Consider the following 16,039-nt stretch of genomic DNA (forward strand, 5'->3'; position numbering starts at 1 on the left):
ACAGTAGATCGAAACGAGACAAAAAAGGGATAAACGACATACCTTACCTTCATTTGAAATAGTAACCTTTCATCATAACCAATAATACACCGGTTAGACGTTAACTTCAATCCTTTCCCTTTAAATGAATGGAAGAAAAATAAATGAAAGAAGAACCCAACACCATATTAGAATAGCACCAAAAGAAACAAAATTAAAGAGACCTTGCGTGGTTGCGCATAGAATGCTATTAGAGTAAAGCCAAGCTAAATCGATAGAACATCAAACAAAAATATGATTACACGTAATTTCGTGAAGGACAATCAATATTAGATGAAGAAGTTCTCCACCAATTAAACATTCAAATCTTTTCGTATGAGTATGAAAGAAGAAGCATGGAGAAGTTCTTCGCTGGAACTGAGAATAAGATGGAAGAAACGAACATACCAACGAATAATAGAAAGAAACGCAAAGTTAGAAAAGCAATCAGAAAATACAATGTAATAGGACCTTTTGCTGCCTTTCAAATTCTTCCTTGGCTGCGCATATGAAGGGTGTTGGAGTGAGATTTGTAAACCGTAAGTAACTGATAGTGGTAAACTGCCAAAGTAGAGCGTGGAGAAAGGAAAACTTGTTTGGTTAAGCTAGCAAACGTAATGGGTGAAAAAACATACTCTCTCTTTCCAACAGTTTCTCTTTTTTCAATTTTAACAAGTTTTTATTTTTACTATTTTAGCCTTGGATAAAAGTTTGTTGGGCAAATGGGTCTAGGACCCGTGAGGCAGGTACGAGGCGGGTCCGGATTTTGTAAATTCAAAACTGGGTGGGGCGGTGCAGGTCTAAATCTCTGAAAAAATGGTCCTAACTTAGATTGTTTTCATCGTCAATCATATGGAGATTAAATTCCACTATCATTTTTTATACATATCTTCTCTTCTCCTCTCTCGAATTCCCAACGCAAGCATCAACCTCGAGGTCTCTCTTCCCTGACTCCAACCACCACCATCTTCTCTCTTCAACTCTGATAGACTATCTCCTCTCTCAAATTCCCAACTTGAGAACTTGCAGCTGCGTCACCCTCGAGCTCTCGCTGAAGTTGCTGGACTGTCAGATTTTGTAGTATGTTAATGTTGACCACCCAATCTGATCCAACTGGACCAACTCCGCGACGTTTCTTGACTCGATCGATGACATCATTGCCACCATCCGGGACTGGAAGGAGCTTGCTTTCACGCTTTAGGTGGCATCTGTGACATATGAGTTTTGAAAGTTCAAGCTTTTGGTTTCACTGGCACGTCAATAAACCTAGATTACGTGGATTAATTTAATAAGTTTAGATATGATCCAAAGTTCTACTAACCATGCAGGTAAATTGAATTACATATGATTACGTCACCTCGCCACACTTTTGCACATTGATACCATGTAGCCCACAAGAAAGTACCCTCGCCTAGCCCCAAAGCCTACATTAAAAGTCAATACACACAAACTGATAGAAAAAAAAAGGAAAACTAATGAAAAATGCTTGAAAACTTTGAGTTTTAATCAAAATGACAAAAAAAGTGTTGTAAGTGAATAGTACCAAGAGTGACTTTTTAGAGTAAAAATTTATTTATTTTCGTTAAAGTAAATAATATAGGAAATGTTTCATTAAAACTCTAAAATAAAAAATAAAAAATAAATAAAATACTGGAAGGGTTAAAAGTCAATGCAAACGGTTAGATAAGAAAAAGACAAATTGTAATTAGCATGATAAATTAGAGATACTGTATTTTTTTTGGGAAAGTATTAGTATTTTATGATTATTTACTTATTTGGGTTTTAGGCCCAGCTTGTTAGAATTAGGTTTTCGTATTTTTATTTTTTTGGTCAAAGAATTAGGTTTTTATTTAGCTATTAGGGTTTAGTTTACTATAAATATGATGTTTGTTATTCACTTCTAAATAACTGAGTTACCATGTAGTCCATAGTTCGTAGTCGTGTTGGCTCTTGTTTATTTGATTTCAATTAATATAATAATATCATAATTTTTTATTTATTATTCGTTCCGCACTTTGATAATCAATCCTATTGGCATTTCCTTTCATATGCTATTGTTTTTCTATTGAAAAGGAGAAATTGTGTTAGTAAAAGAAAGGATTACAACTAAGAGGGAGAAATTATACAATAAGAATTAGGCAAGTTAGCCTACACATCAAGACCTAGACTTCGACTGCTAATTAAAACAACCTCCTTGAGCCCCTAATCTCTTATGGGTAAAATTGTCAAGTAAAATCATTTAAAAGAAAAATGGAGGTTCCTCAACCTAACGTCCTTCTGTGTCGAGAGAAATCCCGAACTAAACCAAACTAACGTTTGAGATACTAATAATTCTCTCAACATAATCTCCAACAGGGAAGTTGAAAAGAATTATGAAGATAAGCTGTAGTAACACAACAAGGATAACTTTATAATTAACTAAGCAGTCTGCTGATAACAGAGCATGAAAATTGTAGAAAAATGATAATTGCAGAAAAAGACATCAAGGAAGAAGAGAGAGAATCAGAGAGATGAATACAATCTCTTGCCATTGATCAACTTGAATGAATAACAATCTATCTCATTTCTGAGTTATATAGGGCTAAAGAGACTTAGCTTTTACGCTAACCACTACAACTAACATACCAAACTCTCTAACAACTTTCTAACTAATCTTTGATGACTCAGCAATATTACACTTCAATAATGGCATGGCAGATGACATGGCAATTAACTATATTCAATATCCCCCCTCAATCGCAACTGAGATTTCCCAATTTGAGATTGTAACAATGTCGAATAAAAGAAAGACTGTGTAATCCCTTTGTCAGTATATCTGTAGTTTGATCTTCAGTTGGAATGTACAACACCTCAAAGTCTCCTTGTTGAACTCTTTCTCTCACAAAATGATAGTCTGTGTCAAGGTGTTTATCCTTGAATGGAAAACTGGATTTGCATTTAGTGCAATGGCTGACATATTATCACAATGAATACTTGGTGGATTTGTTAAAAAACACACCTAAGTCCTTTAAAATATTCCTCACCCAAGCAATATCAACAGCTGTGTGTGTTAGAGCCTTGTACTCAGCCTCAGTGAAGCTTCGAGACACTGAGCTTTGTTTCTTAGATTGCCATGAAATAGGATTGTTTCCTAGAAACACCACATATCTAGTTACAGATCTTCTGGGGTTCAAGTCAGATGTCCAGTCAGAATCTGAAAATGCATTTAACTAAGGCAATGTATCTGCAGAATATAGGATACCATTGTCCATTGATCCTTGAAGGTACTTAAGGATTCTTTTGATTGCTCCAAAGTGATACTCAGTAAGGGAAGACATGAATTAGCAAATTGTATTCACTGCATAGGCTATGATAGGCCTAGTGAAAGTCAAATACTACAAGGACCCTACAATACTTCTATACAAAGTAGGATCAGGCAACAAAGTACCCTTAGAGTGAAGCATTTGCTGGTGAGGTTTGCACGGAGTGTTGGCAGGTTCATAGGATTCTAAACCAGCTTTATGTATTAGATCCTTGATATATTTGGATTGATTGACAAATATATCTCCATTCTCCTTGTACTTGATCTGTAATCCTAGAAAATAAGTGAGTTATCTCATGTCTTTCAAGTCAAACACCTCATAAAGCTCTTGAATAACCTATTGTATCTTCACAGTACTTGAATCGGTTAAAATTATGTCATCGACATATAACAAAAGTATGATCATATCTGGTCCATCTTTCTTCACAAACAAACTAGTATAAGAGGTTGAAGCACAGAAACCCAATGCTCTTAAATAGCTTGTAAATTTGGAATTCCAAGCTCTCGGAGCTTGTTTTAAATCATATAATGATATCACTAGCTTGTACACATGTGTAGGATGAGAGGCATCTACAAATCTCTAAGGTTGCTTCATATAGACCTCTTATTGTAGATCATCGTGAAGAAAAGCATTTTTGACATCGAGTTGTCTCAAACCCCAATTATTTATAGATGCTAAGGCTAGAACAATTCTAACTATAGTGTGCCTTACAACTGGACTAAACGTATCCAAGTAATCAATTCCAAGTTCTTGGGAAAACCCCTGAGCTACAAGCCTTGCTTTATACCTCGAAACACTCCCATCTGGGTTTTTCTTCACTTTATATACCTATTTGCTTCCAACTATCGCCTTATCCTTGGGAGATGGAACTAAAACCCAAGCTCCTTGAGCTCTAAGAGAATTATACTCCTCTTGCATAGCTTCCTGCCAATGTTTTATAGTGGATGGCTTTCTAAAAGATGAGGGTTCTAGTGTATCCGCAATTTCAGACACAAAGGAATAGCCTTCAGTAAAAGGATCTTCATCAGTGATTTGTAATGAACTAAGCTCTGGAAATGAAGCAACTAGTGCAGTGTAGTTCTTCCTTGCAATAATGCTACTTTTTAATCTACTGACCATGGGGTGCTTAGATATACCATCATGACGACTCATCTCAGAATTAGATAAAGGAGGAAGAATTACCTTAAGCTGATTGGGTGAATGGACATGCAACATGGATGATGTACAGAGTGATGATGTATTAAAGAGTGATGATCTGATGAGTTTGTTGCAGTTCTGTCATTGACGGTGTCATACATTTGACCACTAGGACCTTCTAAGTCAACCAAACTTGTATTTCTATCACCACAGCTCATACTTATATTTCTATCACCATAGCTCATACTTGTGTCACTGGAACTTGAAGACTGTATGCTCTTAGATATGGAATTAGGACTAACTTGTGGTTTGCGTATCTTGAATAACCTGAGATCTTTCACTGGGATATTTAACTGCACTATTATTGAAGAATTAGTAACCCTTTGTGTTGCTCTACAATTTCTGTTATCAACTTATTGCTTGAAAGGATACACTTCTTCATCATGAATCACATTCCTGGATATAACAAATTTCCTTGTTTGGATGTTATAACAAATCACACCTTTGTAACCACTAGCATAACCTAAAAATACACATTCAACTAATCTTGGCTGAAGCTTTTGTCATTGAATGGTCTAAGTAAAGGATAGACTGCTGTCCCAAAAACTTTGAGGGACTGAATATCAGGATTATGATGAAATAAAACCTGGTAAGGAGATTTCATGTCTAAATTTTTGCAAGGCATCCTATTTATCAAAAATGTAGCATGAGAGCAACTATGGTACCAAAATTGAGTAGGCAGTTTTGTATCTGACATTAGACTAATTGCTGTTTCCATCACATGTGTATGCTTTCTCTCAGCTAGGCCATTCTATTGTGGGGTATAAGGGCAAGATGTATGGTGTATGATACCTTTACTATCTAAAAACTAATTAAAAACCTTGCTCATATACTTTCCTCCACCATCGGACTGAAAATACTTAATAGAAGCATTGAACTGTGTAACAACAAAGGCATAGAACTTGCAAAAGATAGAGAAAACATCTTATTTATTCATCATTGCGAATATCTATACAAACCTAGAGCAATCATCAACAAAGCTTATGTAATACCTAAAACCTTTTATTGACTTCTGTGGTGCAGGTCCCCACACATCTGAATGTATATTTTCAAAAACTGCACTTAATCTATTTTGTTTTACATGAAAAGGTAACCTACTCAATTTGCCCTGAATATAAGCTGAACATACAGACTGAAATGTATCCGTAGTAGTTTGCAACTCAACATTATTCAACATTTTACTAAGCATGTCTTCAGAGGGGTGACCCAACCTTTTATGCCAAACTAAGCTTCTTATCTTCTTTCCAACAAAAGCATCACTTTTTTCCAACTTTGCAGCAAATGATCTTGAAAACACATTGACTAGAATTCGAAACAGCTCTCCATCATCACTCTTTCCTTGGTACAACACTACTCGAGTTGCCTTATCTTGTATAAAGAAAACCAGATCATCACAAATGAACTAACATCCATTATTTTTGCACAATTTCTTCATAGATAATAGATTCATTGCAATTTGTGGTACATGTAACACATTATGTAAAATTAATGCATGCTGTGGAGTTTTGATGATTGAAGAACCAATATTTGAAATTGGCAAACCTTCTCCATTACTAACAGTTATTTTGGCATCACCTTATAAGCTGTAAGATTGTTTAAAACATCTATATTCGCTATCATATGATGAGTTGCACCTATGTCAACCACCTCAAGTGTCAGCAGATGCAAATTCATGAACATTCTGGCCATCATTTGTTGAATTTGATCCTTGAGCAATCATTCCAGTGATTGATGTAAAAGGTGGAGCACCCTGGTATGAAAAATTGTTCCTATAATAGCACTCTAATGCTATATGACCTTTCTTTCCACAAATTTGGCATGCCACAAAACCTGTTGATGATTGACCATTGTTAGTTCTGAAAAAGTAGTTGGGTGATGTATGTCCCATTCTTGAGCATATCTAACACTCAGGAGAAATTAAAGATTTGTAGTTGGTATTCTCATTCCAAGACTGCACTTGTTTACTTCCATTCCAAGAACCAATGGACTGAGACCCGTTTCTATTATCAGTAAAGAAATTTGATCCAGACCTGTTTCCAGAGAACCTTGAGTTATTATTTCCTCCAGAGAACCTTCGATTATTAAAATTTGTTGTTGCCATTAAAACCCCCATTAGCACCATTATTGCCATAGCCAGAACCACCATTAAAACCATTACCACCATAGCTAGATCCACCATTAAACCCCTCATTTCTAGCATTATTTCCATTTCCATCATTGCTTCCATAACCAGCATTAAATCCTTGGGCTCAATATGAATTTAAGCTCTCCCCTTGTTCATAACCTTGAAACTACCCTTGTGAATGTGATGAACTGCCTTCAACTGACATTGCGGATATTGACTGAGATAGACTGGTCATTATTAACTCAATACTAGCTTCAACACCAAGAAGTTGTGCCCTGAAATCTTTTAGAGAAATTGGTGTTTCCCTAGCAGGAATTACTGTCTTTATCATCTCAAACTCAGTAGGTAACCTAAATAATGCAGCAATTACAAGATCATTCTCAGTAATCTTTTCTCCTGCAGTAATCAATTGATCTTTAATACCCTTCAATAGTAACAGATATTTATCCACTGAATCAATACCCTTTTGCACAATGTGAAATTCAATCTTAAGATGATTAATTTGAACAACTGAAATAGATGCATATCTCTCTTATATACATTTCCATGCATCATAAGAATTCTTATAGCCAATCACCTAATCCATAGCATCATCCGAAAGAGTTGCAATTAATAGACTCAACAAAGAAACATATGTCTTAATCCATTCCTTGTATGCAATGGTTATTTCCTTAGTCATACCAGTATCAAAATCGATAACAAACTTCAGTGGACACTGTGATTCTCCATTAAAGAAATAAAAAAGATCACACCGTTGTAAAAATGACTGAAACTGATAGTTCCACTTCACAAAATTATCTTCATGTAGTTTTACAGTAATCATACCCAAAAGACTCAATTTTAACATTGCTTATCGCCATATCTTCACCAATGAACACAATTTCAACAAATGAACAAATTTTGCAGAATCTTTAACTAGAACGCTCCTAGCAATTGGCCTTCTAGAGTGAAAGAACCCCAACAATCAATCAAAGAATCAATCTTTCAACAATGACAACTAGCCTTCTTGAATGTAAAACCACCAAACAATCAATCAAAGAATCAATCTTTCAGCAATGGCAATAGGCTTTCATTTGCTGTTCAATCAAATAATGGCAATCAGTCTTTATATTTGACTAATCAGTTTTTCACTTAGAAGAAATGGCAATCGACCTTCATATTATTCGACATCAATAAATGGCAATCGGCCTTAATACACGAATTAACACATAATTTTTCACTGAGACAATCAAACAAATAGTTGGAGTGCAAAAGGAAAGATGAAACCTGAATCCTCAGTTCTTGAGCAAGAGAACCAAGAAACCACACCGGAGATCATAATCTACACCAGAGATCAGCAATTGATCAAGATAGCACAGCGGAATGAGCAGCACCAAGGACCGAGGCCGTCGGCAATGATACCATGATAACAGAGCATAAGAATTGCAAAAAAAGACTTCAAGGAAGAAGAGAGAGAATAACAGAGCAACATCTGCCACATGAATGATTACCTTCAGATTATAGATGAAACACCCACACTTGCATAAAATCACACGACAATTGTGTCATTGAACACGAATAGGCCAATGCACCTCATTAAATGGAGTTGAACGAAATATGAACAACTTGTTTGGGTTAATATTTGTATCAAATATTAACCCAAACACAACCAATTAAAGAGAAATTACATTCAACCCATAAAAATGTCAACCCTTATCCCAAGCGAATGAGATATATGAACAACCAATTAAAGAGAAATTATATTCAAACCTTATAATGTCAATCTAAAGACGACGTCAACCATAGGGATCCAGCAAAACCACTAAGTGCCAATTCATTGTGATTTTTTTTTTTTTTTTTTTTTTTTTTTTTTGGGAAACCTCGACGGTACGAGGGAAATTTTATTGATAACGAAAAAAGAAGTTACACCTGGTCAGGGGAGGACATGAATTTTACCCCTCATAAAACAGAGATAAATAAAAACAATATATGAAAAAGAAGGGGATACATAAACCGTTCCCTTCCAGAAACGAAAACAAGAGAGATACAAAGAAAAGAAGGGGGACATGAAACCTAACCCCTCTGAAACCAAACCTAAAGGTCTAAACCTACAAAACAAGTTGGGCAACACCACAAAGTTAAGGAAAAAACAAAAAATAAGATAAACTTGGATGCCAAGATGCACAATAATTTGAGAAGCGGTAACCAAGCAAGCCGACATAGTTTGAAAATAATGCAACATGAGTCGCTAGCGGAGGAGAATCATGCCAAGTTAAAGTTGGAGAAGACAAGCCCATTTTAGCAAAATTGTCCGCAACAAAATTTCCCTCCCGATATATGTGAGTTAAGTAGAAAGTCATTTTCTAAATACAGTCCAAACAAATAGACCATTGCATACGAAGACGCCATGGAGGATCAAAATCAAACAATTGAAGAGCAGAAATAACACTAGAGCTGTCACTTTCCAACCAAAGACAATGCCAACCCAATTGATATGCAAGCTCTACACCAATAATAATTGCAGATAATTCTGCAAAAAAAAGAGTTGTGATAACCAATCTATTGGCAGAAACCACCAAGAAAATGACCATGGCAATTCTCGAAAACTCATCCACAAGCAGCAGGATCGGGATTTCCTTTAGATAAACCATCTGTATTAAGTTTAATCCAAGGAAACCAAGGAGGAGACCAAAGGACAGGAAGAATAGTAAGTACCTTGCGAGAGTTAGGTCATATCCCCATTGAAAAGATGATTTGAGTGTCAAAACCCTGAGAGTTACCATGAATAAACTTTCCACCATGAACAATCACAAAATTGATAGACATGCAGAGACAGAGTGGCCAGCCATAAAAAATAAACTTATTTCGAGCCTTCCAAATAGCCGCAATAGTAGAAAGACCCACAAAAATCCAGAGATTGTGCAACTGTTGGGAAAAGGGCTTACGCATATAGATATCCCACAAAACATCCAAAGAATCTTAAAGAGGCAAAGAGGTACCAAAATGGCATGCTAACCACCTCCAAAGTTGCCTAGATATCTAACAGCTAAAGAAAAGATGAACAATAGATTCTTCAGAATTATGACATAAACAACAAATAGATGCTAAAGAAATACCACGTCGTTGAAACGCACCCTCGGTAGGAGGTTTATCATGAAAAAACCACCAAGCCAAAATAGATAGCCGTGGCAGAATAAAATGTCGCCAAATAACCTTAGCCCAAGCATAGTCATTACGTTTCCTTTGAATAAGCTGATAAGCAGAAGAAAGGGAAAACTTCCTAGTAGGTGAGGGCCCCCAATTCAATTTATCATCCTTCACATTTAAGGGCAAAGGTAGACGTAGAATTTGTTGCACCACAGAAGGGAATACATTTATAAAATAATCTGGGAAATACCAACTGTGCGCTCCAATAACATCTGAAACTGGAGAAAGAACCTTGGGTGAAATGACCGAAGATAAACAAAGGCTAATAATAGGTTCATCCAACCATTTGTCAAACCAAAGGGAAATGGACCTCCCATCACGTATAATCCAATGACTATTATTATTCAGAATAGGCAAAGCACGCTTCAGACCATGCCACACAGAAGACCGTAAATAGATATTTTGTTTTTTGGAAGGCGAAAGGGGAAAACGCTGACGAGCAAAAGAATCCCACCGAGAAGAGGATTGTAAAGAATCCCATCCAAAACTAAGCAAAGCCGTCAAGTTTAAGGAAGCTAAATTAGGAAGACCAAGCCCACCTTCATTTTTAGGTCCACACACCATGCTCCAATGAACAGTTACCAACTTCCGAGAAGCTAAATACCCTGACCAAATAAAATTCCTTGCGTAAGCAGAAAGATGTTTTAAAAGGCAAGATGGCAATTGATAAACTAAGAAACAATGAAGGAACAAGCTTTGATAAACAGACTGCACTAATTGAAGTCGTCCGGCCATTGAGAAAAGTTTTCCTTTCCAACCTGAGATGCGGGCTTTGGTCTTGTCAACCAAAGCTTGAAAGTGAATTCTCCTTAGCTTACCACAAAAAATGGGTACCCCAAGATAAGTGAAAAGAGCAACACCCAAACGAAAGCTAAGGTGTCTCGATACATGCACTCTACAATGAACAGAGGAGGAGCCGAGATAAAAAGTACTCTTAGTTGCATTAACAAGTTGCCTTGATGTGGAACCATACTTATCCAAGAAATTTCGAAGAGAATGAAGAGATCGAACATTCCCACGACAAAAAAATGAAAAGATCATCAGCATATAACACATGAGTAGAAGGGCAACAACCTCGTGAGGCTGAAATAATAGTAATTCGTCCAGTAGAAAAAATCAAAGATAAACCTCTACTTAAAGCTTCCTCCACTAGACAAAAAAGAAGTGGAGAAAGAGGATCATCCTAACGTACCCCCTGGGAGCAATAGAAAAACACATGTGGTGTGCCATTTACCAAAATTGAAAAGCAAGCTAATTGAAATAAAATATGTACCCAGTCCACAAAAATGTGTGAAAAACCAAAGCTAGAAAGCACATGAAGAATAAACTTCCAGTTCAAAGTATCAAAAGCTTTAGCGATGTCGACTTTTATGCCTATGTTACCACCAAAAGCCTTTTTGTCTATAAAATTGAACCTTTATGAAACTAACCCGATACAATCAGAAATACATCTACCTTTTAAAAATGATGTTTGCTGAGGAGAAATAATGCTAATGGCAATTGGGCTGAGGCGATCAGCAAGAATATTTGGAATAATTTTGAATAGAAAATTAGTAAGAGCAATGGGCCTATACTGAGCAATAGTGGCAGCCCATTCAACTTTAGGGATAAGCACCACAAAGTTGCAATTAGCATTCGGATAAAGTTAATCACTCTTAAAAAAATCTTGTACAAAAGCAATAACATTCAAACCAACAATATCCCAGTAAGACTAATAAAAGGAACCAGGAAAACCATCAGGTCCCGGAGCACTGGAAGGATCCATAGAAAAAACAGCACTTCTAATTTATTCAGCTGAAGGTAAACAAGAAAGAGAAAAATTTTCCTCTTCACTAACCATAGGTGTAACTACACCACAAACATCCTCAATTCCAGTTGGTGCAAACGGAGAATTGTATAAATACCGACAAAAGTTTACCACATGATCAACAATAGCAGTACGAAAAGAAAGTACATTATCACCATCCAAAAGAGTAACAATCCTGGAAGAAAAATGCCTACCTCGAGCATAAGCATGGGAAAAAGTAGTATTACGGTCACCCTCAGTAAGCCATTTAACTCGGCCACGATCACACCAGAAAGCTTCTTGCATACGAAAAGCATCGAGGACAGCTGTTTTAGTCACAACTTCCTCATTAAACCACTCTTCAGAATTCACATTAGAAGAAATAATATTTTGGATATTATGAAGTTCTCCCTTAGCAATAGTGACATTTATGTGGACATTGCCAAAAAATTAAAGTTCCAATCTCGAAGGCAACGCTTAAGGGCTTTAAGCTTTTCCAACATAACAAACATGGGACACCCATATGCAACAATTGACTACCAACACTTAGCAACCAAACCAGAGAATCCTGAATGTAATGTCCACATAGGCTGAAACCGGAAAGGTCGTGGTCCTCCAAGACAAATAGCAAAAGCTGAGAAAACTAGACAATTATGATAAAAAAAACAACCCTAGGCAAAGCTGAACAACTCGTATGAGGCCAAGATTGTAACCAGCGTGTGTCACAAAGAGAGCGGTCAAGACGCCTTTCCATGTAACCACAAACACTTCAACCAATGGTCTAAGTGTAAAAAGCACCAGTAGTATCCATATGAGTAAAGTCACAAAGCTTAATAACACTGCGAAAGTCCTCGCACGAAGTTCGAGTAGGTAAGTGACCACCCATTTGCTCATGCGCTCCAAGAATAGCATTAAAGTCACAAATTGCCATCCACGATACCATAGTATTAGAACGAATATTTAAGAGATTGCACCATAAAACATGATGAAGAGTCAAAGTAGTAGTCGCATAGACAATAGTAAATTGAGAAAGAACACCATCAAAAGAAGCCTGAAAAGCAACTTGTTGCCCTGAATAAGAAATCACAGTAGGAGAACAATAACTCGTAGAGTGCAAAACCTAAATATTAGGCATTAAATCACCCTTGTTATTAACAGCAAGCAAAGATAGACCTAATGAATTCCAATAAGCAGAAGGAATAGAATAAAAAAATAACCATAGGTTCAGATATGTAAACCAAGTCAGGATGATGGGAATGACAAACATTAGAAAGCTTTGTACGCGTATCAAAATTCCCAACACTGCGAATATTCCAATAACTAACTTCATTTGGAGGCAGAGATAACTTGTCTTCCTGCCCTCGTAACATAGGGTTCTTCTTGCCTACATACATCAACTTTTTGGTTTTTTTTTTTTTTTTTTTTTTGTTTCTTATGCTGAGGTTTACTGAGAACTAGAGTAAAGTCATTGGAAACTTTCCCTACATCCACAATATTGATCTCATTCATCAGACCAAAACCAGGTGGAACATCTCCATAAATATAAGGATCAATATGGGCAATATTATTGTCTTCAGTAGGCACATCTTCGGTCTCCCTTGAAAGAGTGTCATTCAAGTTACAAGAAGGGGTATCATCAATATTATTGGTTGGTTGTAACTCTAGAAGTAGTCTATAACTGACCATGAAGATCTATCGACGAATCGATAACCTTGTCAACCAACACACTTAACTCGGTATTCATAACACTCATTTAATATTTGATTTGCAAAATTGTTAACTTGTTCAACATGACATTGCTCAAGAGAGCTACAAGGTGGAACCTCTATATCATGATTAAGTCCAGGAGAAAGCTCATTATGAATAATTTCAACTGAAGGAGAACATTCCTTGTGTATAGTATCACCTGAAGGAGAAACAATCTTAATAGATGGTTTTGGACGATAAACCTGACGGGTTGGTGATCGTCCGAGATAACGAGCCTCAATATCTGGTTGCATCGCATCTGAATGATTGGCCTTTAAATGACTACATTTGTTTGTATAATGGCCAATTACACCACAATTTCCACAAGTTGGAGGCAAATTCTCATAAATAATATCAACAAAGAAACCATGTTCCCGCTCAACCATAATAGATGAAGGTAAATCAGCAGAAAGATCCACATCCACCAAAATTCTAGGATAATAACCATATAACTTTTCACGTGTAGCGTGATCCAACTGAAGTGGGGTACCCACCTCACGAGCAATTTCCATAAGTATGCGAGGATGCCAATACTCTTGACTTAACCTATATATTTTGATCCATACTTGTGCATGAGTTTGGGGAAGGACGTCACCAGGCTTGAAGTCTGGTTGCCATTGGGACAACCTAAAACGTCCAAATTGAAGTGTGCAGGTTCCACCACCCCATACTCTTCTCATATCTTCTTCGGTGGAAAAATGAAGATCAAAATATCATTTGCCTAGAGGCACTAGTTTCCAAGAATTATGAAGCTTCCATAAAGAAGCTAAGGCACTCTTGAGAGACTCAGTCTTCATCGACATCATTCTTTTTTTTAACAAAAGGCTACCAATGAGGTTTGTTCTGCATGAGCGTAATTGTTCTTGATAAAGGTTCTCACTAATCTTGACATAAGTCACATCGCCTCGAACAGTAGGAGTAGGAAGTTGACTTAAATTAACTGAAGTTTCTGCACCATTTGTGACAATGAAAGGAAAGGTCCGTGCTTTTGGGGATTGTCCGGATAATGAACCAATGGCAATATTCAATTTGGAGGAAGTGGCAAAGTCAAGAAAGCCCCATGGGCATAGGACTGACTTATCCATGACCAATCAACCTAAAACAAAATGCATTCCAAAAGAATATTAAAAAAATTAATTATATGATTAGAAATTAACCTGTTGAAAAGTCTGTAGATGTAGGCAACAGAGGAAGTCTTCTCTAAAGGAGAGCCCAAGACTCTGGTGCAGCAAGTTGCAGGTGCAGACAACCCCTCAAAATTGCAGAGCTTAAAACCCCAATTTCAACAAGAAGTTACTGCTACGACAGCAAAAGTTGAGCTTCTGGGGTATGTCGATGCAGAACGCAAAGACCTAATACCCACTTCGGCGCAGAAATGAAAGACCCAATACGCAGATTGGTGCTGGGACGCTGGGATGACACCGGCCGGGACACTAACAAACCCTAGAAACGCGAACCCGTCGGGCGCGTTCTTTTCCCCTTTTCGCAAGCGCGTGACTTGATTGAAACTCTCATTGTGATCTTGAAAAGTAATTAAAACCGAAACAAAACCCCATAGCAGCGCCATTCGTGTATACCTTAACCCAAAAAAAGAAAAGAAAGAAAAGACGATAACATATCAAGAACACGAGGAGTCCTTGTAGGACAACCGCGCACATCAGTCGCCCTAAGATTACAAAACCTCGCGTAGGTAATAATACACACTTTTCGATGCCAATTTCCCCCGTCTTCGGTTTTGATGGAAATGCACTTGCAAAACAATCAACACCTTTAATCAGAGACCTAAGCCTCACGCGCCCATGAGACGGAAATGTACCTGCAAAACAATCAACACCTTTAATCAGAGACCTAAGCCTCATGCGCCCATGAGGTGGGGGGTTAGGTCAACGGATCTCCGATGCCTAAGTTAGTTTATCTGAGAGAGTAAAGTGTTTTGGGCTTTTTTAAGGTTGCAAAAGCTCTCAAAATTTGGTAGAATATGAAGTATTTATAGGGATAGAGCAGGCCATAGTGTTTAATGGAGAGATATTCTCTAAATATTTCTAAGATATTAAATAGGAGATAATATCTTGAGATAATGGTTTACTTTCCTTAATTTATTTAAATTAGAATTACTTACTTGATTGGAGTCAATCTTCATATGAGAATGTATTAAAGATAGGATTTGGGTAATTAATTCTTATCTTTAATTCCTTGCCAATGGCAGGTGAGTTGTGAACAATCGTATTCAGCTACTGAGACCTTCAGGAATGTGAGCTACGTGTGGGAGCATCTGAGAAGCCTGCCCATTTATTCAGGACAATCTTGTCTTTCTTGAATAAAAGTTCATGTGTCTCCTCTAAAATTTTTGGGATTATTTTAGGCTCCACAACACTCTTTAACTACTTCAACTATAAGCTTTTCGCAGATGTATATAAGTTTGACTGGTAATCTTTTATTCATAGTGTTGTTCCTTAAGCTCTCCAAGTAATGTTTCAGAAGCTAAGCTTCGTTCTTGTTTTGTTATTTTGTCATCAATAAACTGAAAATATCAGCGAGTCAATTTTATTAGCGAGGGGTAAAATATTAACTGATAACAATTAAACAGAGGACAAATACCATGAAGTTCAAAGCTATCTAAAGTAACAAAGTCACCGCAGGAAGGACGAGAACCATGGATTTATTTGGCATAAGGATATA

The 16,039-nt window shown here is 36.9% G+C and overlaps 2 pseudogenes; both read right to left on the reverse strand.

Moving 5' to 3' along the window:
* Window positions 1-6,165: 6,165 nt before the first annotated feature.
* On the reverse strand, window positions 6,166-13,300 carry LOC148689975 (uncharacterized; annotated as a pseudogene).
* A 29-nt stretch (window positions 13,301-13,329) lies between these two features.
* Window positions 13,330-14,578, reverse strand: LOC137717069 (uncharacterized; annotated as a pseudogene).
* Between the last annotated feature and the right edge of the window lie 1,461 nt (window positions 14,579-16,039).

This window comes from Pyrus communis, chromosome 16, assembly GCF_041283825.1.
Source record: "Pyrus communis isolate YQ-2024b chromosome 16, ASM4128382v1, whole genome shotgun sequence".
In the NCBI taxonomy this organism is placed as follows: domain Eukaryota; kingdom Viridiplantae; phylum Streptophyta; class Magnoliopsida; order Rosales; family Rosaceae; genus Pyrus; species Pyrus communis.